Genomic DNA, 12179 nt, shown 5'->3' on the forward strand with positions numbered 1-12179 from the left:
AGAGTTTCGTCAACACCATGTTCTTTGGCGGCATCATAGAACTTTTGGAAGGGCGCACAGTCTAAAACCCCTTCAATGTCCACGAACACCCCCATCGCGCACTCACCCTTCAGAATTGCATCCTCTATCTTTAAAACCAAAGAATGAAGAGCAGACTCACAGGATTTTCCACGTTGGTAAGCATGTTGGTTTTCATTTAAGGGCTGTGACTTTAGCGCCTTCTCGCGAAAGTGACGCTCAACCAGCCTCTCCAGACATTTCAGCGAAAATGATGTTAGGCTAATTTGTCTGAAGTTCTTTGGATTGGAATAGTCATCTTTCCCAGGCTTTGGTATGAAAACTACCTTCACCTTCTGCTAAGAGGAAGGTACGTAGTCCAGAGCAAGACATCCTCGAAAAATATTTCTTAGAAGAATCCTCCATAGCCTCCTTTAGCATCGCTGGGTAGATGCCATCCACGCTAGGTGTTTTGAAGTATTCAAATGAAAATGTAGCAGCTCTCGCCTTTTCATTGGCAACAACCGCTCTCGCACTGTCCCGATTCCCCTCGCAACACTTTCGTGTTGAAGGGTTTGCAGAAACCGCCAATTCTCTTCTTCCCACTTCTGGGACCTGCTCTCCCGGGTGGTGTACTTCCGAAATAGTCTGTATAGACTCAATTCTGGAATTCATGAAAGTACTATCCGGTTTTCTAAGAGACTCCAACTTGGTCGACTCATCCTTATTAAGGACTCTGCATAACCTGGAAGTCTCCCGTTCATTTTCCAGTTCCTCACAGTATGCTCTAAAGGAGTCTCGCCTCCAACGTTTTACGAGCCTCTGATTTTCACGCTGTAAGTTCAGTTGTTCGTCCTTCACACAACCATCAAAAGATTTGCGACCACATGCAAATTCTTTTGTAATGCGGTATACACTATTGACATCATTGCGTTCTGCGCCGCCTTCTGCTTCTCTGACGAGCACAACAGCAGATTCCTTTCTGCCACCAAATTTCGCTCGGTATCAGACTATCAGTGCGTCACGACCGCATATCACTCGCAGCAGCCAATAGAGTCCTCAACGCCTTGCGTGCGGCGACTGGCTTTCACGTTTCCGCAGTCAGCCAGATCTTATGACGAGCTTTCGGGACGTAACCGATGGCCTGGATAGCACCTGAGAAAAGGGCTTTTTTAATCACTTGCCGATATTCCCAAACGGGTTACTCAGTGTAGGTGCTGTCAGATTCGTAAGATAACTACCTCATTATCGAGCGAAATCTGGATCATGCAAACGGTCGATGTTGAAGTAAGGGGGTTGCAACTCTCCAACAATGGGAGAAATGGCGAACGCAATACGCGAGCGAACATAAGCGACCATCAGATGGAGACTCCTAAATCTACCGCTGACTGCAAAGTGGTCAATCTAATTACTTGTCTGCTCTCGGTCAGTTGACACCCGACTGACCTTATGGCAGTCTCTGTGCTCAAACAATGTGCTACGAACATGAACTCTTTAAGACGCTTCCCCTGAACTGTGTGTAATTATTCATACAAAGCATCCTTCGCCACTACATTATTGCATAGCACGCTCCTTAACCTAAAGAGGAATCTTGCAATGAGAAATCTGTCAGAAATCAGCCTTCGAGTTAAGAGAGCGCGCCTTGGGCCAGCGGTCAAAAACAACCCGACAGCGGATTTAGCTTTGCTGGCACTTGGCTTTGTAAAGTTCAAGAAGCTTTCTGGAGACCCTTGCTACCGTTGTCGAGGAGCGTGCTCACATTTCAGAAACCAATGACAGTCCGTTTTCGATAACCAAAGTCTCATCATGAGATCGGTACCTATCGGAGGCGTTGATGAAGTTTCATTAGCAGTAAAGTTTCCAAATTTGTGGGTTGTATCGTTTTTAGTCGTCTTTTATGACAAGCAGGGAAAGCTTTCGTGGTTTTCTGGAACGCCAATTCACGGGGCATAATAAGATCGCGAAATAAATGGTTAGTTTTGGCCTCCTACAGTCCCCCTTCATAACAAACGTCAGTGGTCGTCTGAAATCCTTAACGGGTCGCTTACAATACGGGAAGTGACATCTCTGAGGTGCCCCAGCAAGCAGTTCAGACCTCTAGCTGGCATTATATCTGCGTCCTAGTTAATAGCCTCGAGAAAGTTTCTCAGTGCCGGGATGCACCGGGGGCTCACAGAGCCGTCGACAACTCTTTGACAATGTCGATGAGGTGATGTGAGCCACAGCTGTGCCAATGTAGTAGTTCGGGAGTTCATCAGAAGTCAGTTATTTCAGGAATCGGCAGTGCGCAATGAACCGATATTGGAAAACCGCGTTGCGCCGAGCGGGCACTGATCCTACGAAGCAAAGTTAGAAAACCCTCTTTTAAAGTTAAACCGGATATGAATGGCAGAACACCAACAGAAAACGTAGGGAGACGAAAGAGGGCTAGACCGCCATTACACCGACGGTAGGCAAGAAGTCCTCGTCGAACTAGGTCAGAAGACGACAACCAAAGGTATGGTCTGTGAAGCGGTCAAGGGACTATTGGGAGAGAAAACTCTGGTTACGAGTCTAGAACCCACATGCTCTCTAGAAAGCCGAGGTCTTCGCTGCTTCACAGAAAAGATCGAAGTAAAAGGTGTCACGAAGCTCGAATCACCCCTACAGATCAATATTCACCGGAGTGCAACTGCTCATGCGGAGATAAAAGCTGCTCTAGCATTGATCAGGCAACGCTTCCTTCTAGGGTCGGGACGGCAAAAGAAAATGATCTGAGGTGAAAATTATGTGGGCCCCTTATTACTCACTTTTCCATTGAAATTTCAGACAACTCGGATCCGGAGAAATCGCCTCCCCCTCTTTCCATCCACCTCTCATCAGGCCTGATGAACGGGGTTATGAGCAATGCCGATCACTTTTTTTTTTCTTGTGGAAGGTGAGAAGAGATTCGTCAGCAACTTTATTTAAACACAGAGGAGCTCTTTCCAGATAACATTGTGTCATGGTTGCAAAGAAGATCAAGCTAGACCGGCGAAGGGTCCGGATGTCAAGAAGGTCCTTGAACTAACAGTTTCTTTCCTCCTCTTCCGTGCTGTTGTTGAAAGGAATTATCAAACTTGGGGGCTTTTCAAAAGGGAAGAGCGGGAGGCCTAACCCAAAGTAATATGACAAACAGTCTGACAACGAGGAGGTGTTTAGTTGGTATTCCACGGAATGACGTTTCATGAGTCCGTAAATGCATTCACGCGCGTTGTGAGGTTGGGTTTGGACAGGAGTTTTATGTAGCAGTAGAATATTATTTAGGAACAGGTTGTGGAGTCCTTTTGTAGTATTGGCCATAGCGTTTTAAGGACATGAGCAGGATGGTCGAGAGTTAAGATAGATAACTAGGTACTTCGTGGAATAGGTTGGAAGATTGTGACTGCCCTGCCCTGCCAGAATCTTGCGGGTAAATTTGGCTCTACTTCGAAAGTTTCGCACTCCATGAAATTTGGGAGTAATTTCCAGACTTTTAGCGATTGGATGGTTTCATTTAGTCAGGTTTGCAGGTTAGATGCTTCGGCAAGTGGTTGGATCAATGGATGTTGGAATGAAACTTCCGCTGTGTATAAAGAGGCGAGGGTTGCTGTTAAAACCGATCCTTATACTGTAGCTTCTTGTATCGGGAAGTTACAGGAGAAAGCGGTTCAGCAAGGTTCAAAAGCATTGGTTTAGTCCTAGGATGTTATTTCTAAAAATTTTGAAAATCATATACATACTTGAACGTACTTTTCTTTCTTATATAGGTAATGAAGGCCATGTACACAATGCTAATGATCTTGAATCCAACCGATTAGTGAGGACTAAGGAAAGGTTTCACATACACCAACGCCAGTGAAGTTGGAATAATTTAATATAAAATCAAAATAGAATTTCTAGTTTGAAAAGGAACTACATAGCTACAATTAATCCTTGATATTTTTCGTGCACTTTTATCTTATTATGTCATTCAATAAATAAAATAGGTTTCAATAGACACCACCTAAGGGTTTTATTTTCATGTAAATGCAGGTAAGTAAATATAATTTCGATTAGTTTCTGGAACTCGTAGAGAGCAACAAGAAGAGGAGGGGCGAAGGAGAAAGAGGATTCGTTCGAATACCCGAACGCCCCCTTCGGGATAGCAGACCTCGACCGTCATTGCGATCGAGATCTACCTCTCGAACGTAAAGTATCAACCGTCGCTACGAACTTTGCGACCGCGTCGGCTAGGGTTGTCACCATCAGCTTAAGCTCGTCGACTTCCCAAGTTGTGTTTCGGGAAACTTCCGCGACCACAGGGCGCGCGTACACCTCGTGTACTTTGTCGGCTGAGATGAAGAACACCTTTAACGATCCCGAGTCCGTGTAGGCCAATATGACGCGGGTGCTCTCCAGGAGTCGTTGAAGCCAGAGAGACTTCAACAACTCCGAGCCAACCTTATCCCACCCAATTGTCTCATTTCACGAAGCAACTGGCTGGGGATAAGGGTCACTTATCGACAATTCATTCACTAAGTGGTTGAGCCTTGCCTCATCAGTTATCGAAAGGCGACTTATTAACTGCTTCTCCAGGCAGATGTACAAACACTCCTCAAGCACGTCCGAAATATTCTCTATGGTCTCCTCGTCGAGACCGATGAAGGCGTAGTTAAACCGGGTGGCATCCGTTGTAATGCCCGCCAGTGCAAATGACGCATCCAATTGACGTAACACCTGAGCAAAAACGGCTGCGGCTCTTAATGAATCCGCGTTCGCCGACGCAGAAATCTCCGCAGCCATACGAAAAACGGTCCAGAGGAGCCCGGAGGGAGCAAATATCAAATAACAAAATTGCCGCTGACCCGAAATTTAAAACAAAATTTAAATTTGAATTTGAATTTAAAACGTAAATAAAATAGGCAATAATAAGTACATCCAAATAATAACTCCGCCGTAGCCGGTCCCAAGCCCGATTGTGAAAGGAGGAGGGATGGATAGCTTGAGTCTAAATGGCTGTACGCCACCGCAGCGTCTCAGGGGGTAAGTGAGGAAAGTGCAGGAACTTTGTAGTCTTGCAGATTACTCACTGAGGAAGCTATCACCACACCTGGCAGTTAGGCATAAAATGCACATTTATCTAATAAGAAGGAGGAGAAACTTGAGGTCCTGTACGGGTAACCGGCGGGGATCATCTGACTTGGTGACTGGGTGCGGCTACCGTAATGGACAGTACGGCGTCGAAACCGCTAGTCGTGAGGCGGTTTGACGTCTAGGTGCCACGACGACCTGGACAATTACTTCGCCTGCTGCAGCCGTTTCACCACTATCTGTGGTGACCACTTCAGCAAGCGGATGAAATGGACTGAGGAAATGAACCTCTGCATCATCCGTACCTACTACGCAATAACGACGGGGGCAGGTACAACATCTTACCGCCCCTTCTTGCACCAGAGATTCGTCGAGCATTTCTCGCGAATCACATACGTGACTGTGCAGCGAGTCGCAGACCAGTACCGTTTTATAACTGGCATTACAATCCAGGCCATCATCCGGGAGCGTGTTCAACTTGAGGCTATCGCAGAAACTAGTAGCCAAGAGTCGATGGGGCAGAGGCAGCAGCATCAACAACACCACGGCGCATTGCAGGCAACAGTTTCAGTACTCGCCGAAGGACTCTTCTCCACTGGAATGGAAATGGATCTATTCCCACGCTCTATGCATCAACAACTCTGAGAATTCTATCTCAAATCAGTGATTAGATTGCATCTCGACTGAGTGCTAATATGTCGCTCCTGCAAGTATGCTTTCGCGTTATTGGTTTTAGTGATCGAAGAGATCCACCATGGAAAATTCGTCTGGAACATCGACGTGACTCACGAAGGCAGGACATTGCTAGACTGACTGAATTCAGCTCTAGCAATCCCAGCAAACGGGTGTAGAATAAAGTGCAGAGGATTTACAAGAACTATGCCATCCCCAGTGAAACACCCGTTGTTGAAATTCCGGACACACTAAAACAGAAACTTCCTGCCGTGTGCGATCGCTTACGACGGTATAGCGAAAGTCATTCCAAACGTATCCAGAATGCAATATACTCGAGGAACCAGCGAAGCTTTTTCAGATTTCTCAACGAATCCCAACAAAGCGTCCAGTCAGTGCAATTTTCGGTAACTGAAGCTAAAGAATACTGGGGTGGACTTCGGGGCTTGCCCGCCCATCATGCTGACTATTCTAAGTGAATCACCGCCGAAGGCATCCGCCATGTCACTACGCCTGGAATGAATTTTGGGAATGTTACCGTAAAAGAAGTTCGGCGAGCCATAAACAGCTCGAAAAACTGGAGGGGCGCAGGCCTGGATCGAGTACAGAACTTCTGGTACACCAGTATAGATTGGCACACAGCATAAATCAGGTCGTTAGTTGCCTGGGAGAATTTCACTCTTCCTCACTGCGGGGATTACCTACCTTAACCCTATGAAGAACACGGTGCAGGACCCCGCAGACACGAGACCGACTATTTGCTTACGAAACAGCTATAAGCTCATAGCCTCCATTATTAGTGGGAGGGTCAATGCGTACCTCGAGACCAACAACATTCTGTCCGAGGAACAGAAGGGCTGCCGAGTTGGGTCAAAGGGTTGCAAAGAGCAACTTATTATCGACTCGGTAGTTGTAGGACAAGCATCTAGAGGCCAAAGAAACCTCTTTAGTTGCTATATCGATTATTCCAAGACTTTCGAGAGCGTGCCGCATACCTGGCTAATCGATGTCCTACATCTGTATCGCATTGATGCCGAAATGATGAAGTTTTTGGCGACAGTCATGGAAGGGCGGCATACCACCTTATCAGTGCGTACATCTTTGGGTGGTAATACCTGAGAGCCCATCCATATACGGAGATCTTCCAAAGGGATTCGTTGAGTTCCCTTTGGTTTTGCATGGCACTGAACCCCATTTCATGGCTTCTGAATGATGCTAGAGAGCATACTTTTGCAATCAAGTATGGCCAGCGTGCTAAGTGCGAACTGACACACTTGATGTGCTTAGATGACATCAAGTTGAATGCTGGTACTGACGATCACCTTAAAAGTCAGTCGCAAATAGTAGACATGTTCAAATTAGACAAGTGTCAAATCCAAGCCATCCGCAAAGGTCATAACGAGCCGCATGCCGGGCATAGCATTGCTGACCTCCACATAAAGCTATGACCGAGACAGACTTCTACAAGTACCTAGGAATTCTGCAAGGAACCTTAGCTCTGCTGTCCGGAATTCCTGTGACGTGCTGGTGCTGAAATCGCATCTCTCGGGGAAGAATAAAATAAGCGCGTTGAATGTATTCGCTATCCCTTCACTGGCCTATGCATTCGGAATATTGCCGTGGACGAAGACCGATCTGGAAAACGTCCAGCGGCGGATACGGGGTACTATCTCCAAATTTCGAATGCATAATCCAAATCTCTGGCATGGAGCGGATGAACCTGCCTCGTGACATCAGAGGTAAGGGCGTGGTTGACGTAGTGACACTACATAATCGCCAAGTCGACTCGATACGCGCTTATTTTTACAGGAAAGAGCAGGTAAGTCCCTTGCATGCGGCTGTCTGTAAGGCAAGCTGTGGACTGACTCCACTTAACTTGAAGGACCGATCTTTCAATCCTCTGAGTGGGGTGGCTGTGTGTTGGGGAGCTCTTTGCTGAGACGGAAGGAGAAAAATATGAGCTATGAGCCATTGCTTCGGGAAATCAAAGAAATTTGGCGTCTTGAGCGGGTGATTGCATTTCCCATAATATTGTCAGCTACAAGTATCTTACCTTAATCCTTACAGTACACCATTCTGCATACGTGATCGATGTTGCGGGCAGTTCCCGGCGGACTCTCCCATTGACCTACCACCAGCACCTCTTTATAATTTAAGTAGGTTTGGTCATCCGATCCTAATTACTTGGTACTTAGTGCTAGTATTAAGTAAAATCCGGCATCTGCCAAGATCGTGACAAATCAAAAGACAAATCAGAAGAAATCCAAAAAAAATAAATAAATGAACAGTGAAAATGAAATCAATAAAACGTAATAAAGTTGCCTGGAAATTGTGTGTTGCTCCCTTGTCATTCCTGACATTTGTCCTCCAGCCGATGCCAGGCCATCTGTTGAAAATACAGCGGCGGAGGCGAATCCACAATGGCGCCTAGGTTACCGCCTCCGATGTACGGTCACATCGACGTCGACGGTTTTGGATTCGGAGTACCATAGTTGGTTCTTGCTATACCTTGTTCGGCTACAGTGATTTCCAAGCTAGAAACCGCTAGTACATCTGTCACCCCCTCTTCGTCAGTAAGAAGAATTTACTTCCAGCCCGGCTCTACAGACTCTTAGCCCGTCCAAACGCGGTTTTCGGGACCATCACGAAGAGGTCATAGGAGGATTTGCTGAATTATGCAACCTTAACCTGGTGGTCAAAGAGTAGTATAGGTCCCAGGGCGAAACGTGGACTGGTACCCACGATGGAGCATAAAACCTGGGAAATGCCTGATGAAACAACACCAACAGCTCTACTACCAAATCCTATCTCCACCACCACGTGGTGACCGCTGGGAGCTCTTTCTTAACGAAAAGCTGCAAACGGTGAAGGACGAAGGCGAGTCTCCCGCGCCTACAAACGGGACAAACTGTACCAACTGGTCCTCCAGGTTGGGGGTTGGGTAGGGCTGACAACCCTACACGGAAAACCGATGTTACGGAGCCACGAAAGGAGCCTCGGAAAGGATGGACGACGGACCCGGCAACGACAACGGAATAACGATTTGCGCATTTTCTCATGAAACGTGCGCTCCCTGTACAGAGATGAAGCTGATGAGCAGCTAGCCGATACCCTGTCCCAATATAGGGCTGATATAACAGCGTTACAAGAGATGCGATGGACAGGGACCGGTTTCCTGGAGAAGAGCCACTACACCATATATTATAGCGGTCATACAGTAAACCATGTGCTCGGAGTAGGTTTCTTAGTCAGCCATAAAATGAAACCTGCTGTTACCGGCTTTCAAAACATAAGCGAACGGCTATGCACTCTGCGCTTGCGAGGCAAGTTTAGAAATATAAGCCCCATTAACGTTCACGCGCCTAGAGAGGAGACTGCAGATTCGGAGAAGGATACCTTCTACGAGGCAGTAGAACGAACCCTCGAAGCCTGTCCCAGATATGATTTCAAAATCATACTTGGGGATTTTAATAGCCAAGTAGGGAAGGAGCCCGTATTCAGGCGATACGTTGGCTCCCATAGCTTACACGAAAAAACAAATGATAACGGACTGCGGATTATTCAATTAGCAGGGTCACACAAAATGGTTGTTGAAAGTACCTGGTTTGTGCTGAAAGCGGTCCACAAACATACGTGGGCCTCTCCAGACGGGGCCACTTTCACCCAAATTGACCACGTGTTGATCGAACAGCGCCACGTCTCAGCCTTGATGAATGTCAGAACATATAGGGGGGCCAATATAGACTCGTATCCCTATCTCGTTGGCATGGTGCTCCGAGCTCGAATAACAATACCACCTAAAATCCCCTCTGACAATCAGGTGATAGTTAACACTGAAGCCATCCACAAAACAACCCTCCGCAACACCTATAAGAGGGAAATGGATGCCGCAATAACCGCAGTCAACAGAGGACCTGGAGATGAAGCATCAACAAATGATCTTCACAATCACCTGAAGAACGTTATCATGGATACGGTCACAAACATACCTGGCCCCAGCCGCAAACGTAGTCGGAACGGCTGGTTTGACGATGAATGTAAGCTAGCAATGGAACGGAAGAATGCCGCATACCGAGTAATGTTACATTCTCAAAGAACGCGGGCACGCGCAGAGTCATATCACGAACTCAGTCGAGCGGAGAAGCGACTTCACAGACGGAAAAAGGAAGCCTGGGAAACCCAACAAGTATGTGAACTCGAAAAGTACAGGGAGCAACCACACCAGGCGCGCAAATTTTACCAACAAGTCAGCAGGATGAAGTATTACACACCTCTATGCTCATCCTACCGAGACAAAGAGGGAAATCTGATTTCCGACAGAATGGGCATATTAGAGCGATGGGTTGAGTACTTTGATGAGCTACTGAACAACCAGAACATCGGCGAGTTGGAGGTCCCGCCAACTGAAGACATTCCGTGCAATTCATCGGCTAAAAAATCATAAGTCGCCAGGAGCCGATGGAATTACAGCCGAATTGGTTAAATATGGAGGCGACCAGTTACACCAAGTGGTTCATCAACTTGTGTTCAAGGTATAGGACAGCGAATCAATGCCTGACGATTGGCAGCGAGGCATTATCTGTCTCATACATAAAAAGGGAGATATCACATAGTGCAGCAATTATAGAGGTATCACGTTGCTGAGTACCATCTATAAGATATTCTCCACTATCTTGCTAGGCCGGATAGCCCCATAGGCCCAGAACATCATTAGCCCATACCAAAGAGGCTTCACTCCAATCAGCAACAGATCAGATTTTCTCTCTGCGGCAAGCGATGGAAAAACTGTTGGAATATGGACAACAGTTGCACCATCTGTTCATCGACTTTAAAGCCGCCTATGATAGCATGGCCAGGGTAAAACTGTACACGGCCATGAGAGAATTCAGTCTCCCGATGAAATTAATAAGACTGACTAGGCTGACCCTGACCAATGTGTGAGGCCAGATAAAAGCAGCAGGATTACTCCCAAGACCATTCGACATGAACAACGGTCTACGACAAGGGGATGCTCTATCATGGGTCCTCTTTAACCTGGCCCTCGAGAAAGTGATCCGTGATGCTGAGGTAAATGCAAGAGATACGATCCTCTTCAAGTCCACCCAACTACTGGCCTATGCTGACGATATCGGCATCATGGGACGAAATACTCGAGACGTACAAACTGCCTTCATCCAGATCGAGCAGGCGACTATTGGCGCGAGATCTTGGGCTGCACATCAATGAAGGCAAGACAAAATATATGATGGGAACGTGAGCACCGAAAGCCAACCAATCAACAACATCGAATCGCACTGGTCAAACGGGAAGAATAAGGATAGGAGAATACAACTTTGAGACCGTTGATAATTTCTCCTATCTAGGGTCGAAAATCACAACCGATAACAGTTAGGATGATGAAAGCCACGCACGGTTGTTGTCAGCCAACAGAGCCTATTTCAGCTTGGAAAAACTGTTCCGCACGAAACGTCTTACCATAGGGTCAAAGCTCTTACTGTACAAGACAATGATCTTGCCAGTCCTCATTTATTCCTCGGAGACTTGGGTTCTTAACAAGAAGAATTGCGAACTCTAGACCGCGTTCGAGAGAAGAATCCTCCGAAGAATTTTAGGCCCCCTACATGAGGATGGACGATTCCGTAGCCTACATAACGACGAAATCTATGAGCGATGCCATGATCGTCCGGTTATGGATAAAATCCGGCTCAATAGGTTACGGTGGGTGGGTCACTTAATCCGTATGGATGAGGATGATCCCACCCGGAAAGTCTATAAGGGCAACATCTATGGTAGAAAAAGAAGGCGAGGCAGACCCTGCCTAAGATGAAGCGATGGCGTAGGTCAGGACGCCAGACAGCTTTTAGGGATATCGAATTGGTGGACCTCGGCGCAAAACCTGGATGTCTGGAGTTCCTTATTAAGGCAGGCCTAGACCGGATACCGGTTGTTGCGCCGTTGATGATGATGGTGAACCTGAAGCATAATCAGACCAGGTCGTCGTAATCGGGATGTCCTGGCCTGATTGATTACGATTCAGGGGTTTCGCCAACGCACGTACCAGACAGATGTAGACGTGTCGATTAGAAGAGTGAGAGGGGAGGGATTGCACATTAAGAAAGAGATCCCAAAATAGGCAGCCAGTATGTTGGCGCAGAATAATGGAAGAAGTACATAGATGTCATTGCATTACTTTGCAGCATTTAGGGATGAATGGTAACCATATCTAAGAAAAACAAAATAGCGTTCCATATTTTGAAGACTAAGCATTGCTCCCTTTGATGTCATACCATTGACTGCTCAGTCTGTAATGAATGACGGAACTACAAGGTTTTAAGCAGTCGAATAAGGTAATTTGAATCCTTGTCGACAATTGGGAAACCTTATAAAGAATCCTTACATTGCTAGAGTGGTACTCTTATTGTCTATCAACAAGTGCAATA

The 12179-nt window shown here is 46.7% G+C and overlaps 1 protein-coding gene across 2 annotated transcripts in view; it reads left to right on the top strand.

Annotated features, from left to right (window-relative positions):
- Nucleotides 1-12179, top strand: part of LOC119654925 (odorant receptor 33b-like) — a 58392-nt gene that overhangs the window by 40147 nt on the left and 6066 nt on the right. The window contains exon 3 of one of the 2 annotated variants that reach the window (XR_005249864.1): nt 3765-3880. The exons of the other annotated variant lie outside the window; for it this stretch is intronic. The gene's annotated coding sequence lies outside the window, so the exon portion shown is untranslated. Of the gene's footprint in view, nt 1-3764; nt 3881-12179 lie in introns of those variants that run through there. 2 annotated transcript variants of the gene reach the window in all.

The sequence above is a fragment of the Hermetia illucens genome, chromosome 4, assembly GCF_905115235.1.
Source record: "Hermetia illucens chromosome 4, iHerIll2.2.curated.20191125, whole genome shotgun sequence".
Classification (NCBI taxonomy): Eukaryota; Metazoa; Arthropoda; class Insecta; order Diptera; family Stratiomyidae; genus Hermetia; species Hermetia illucens.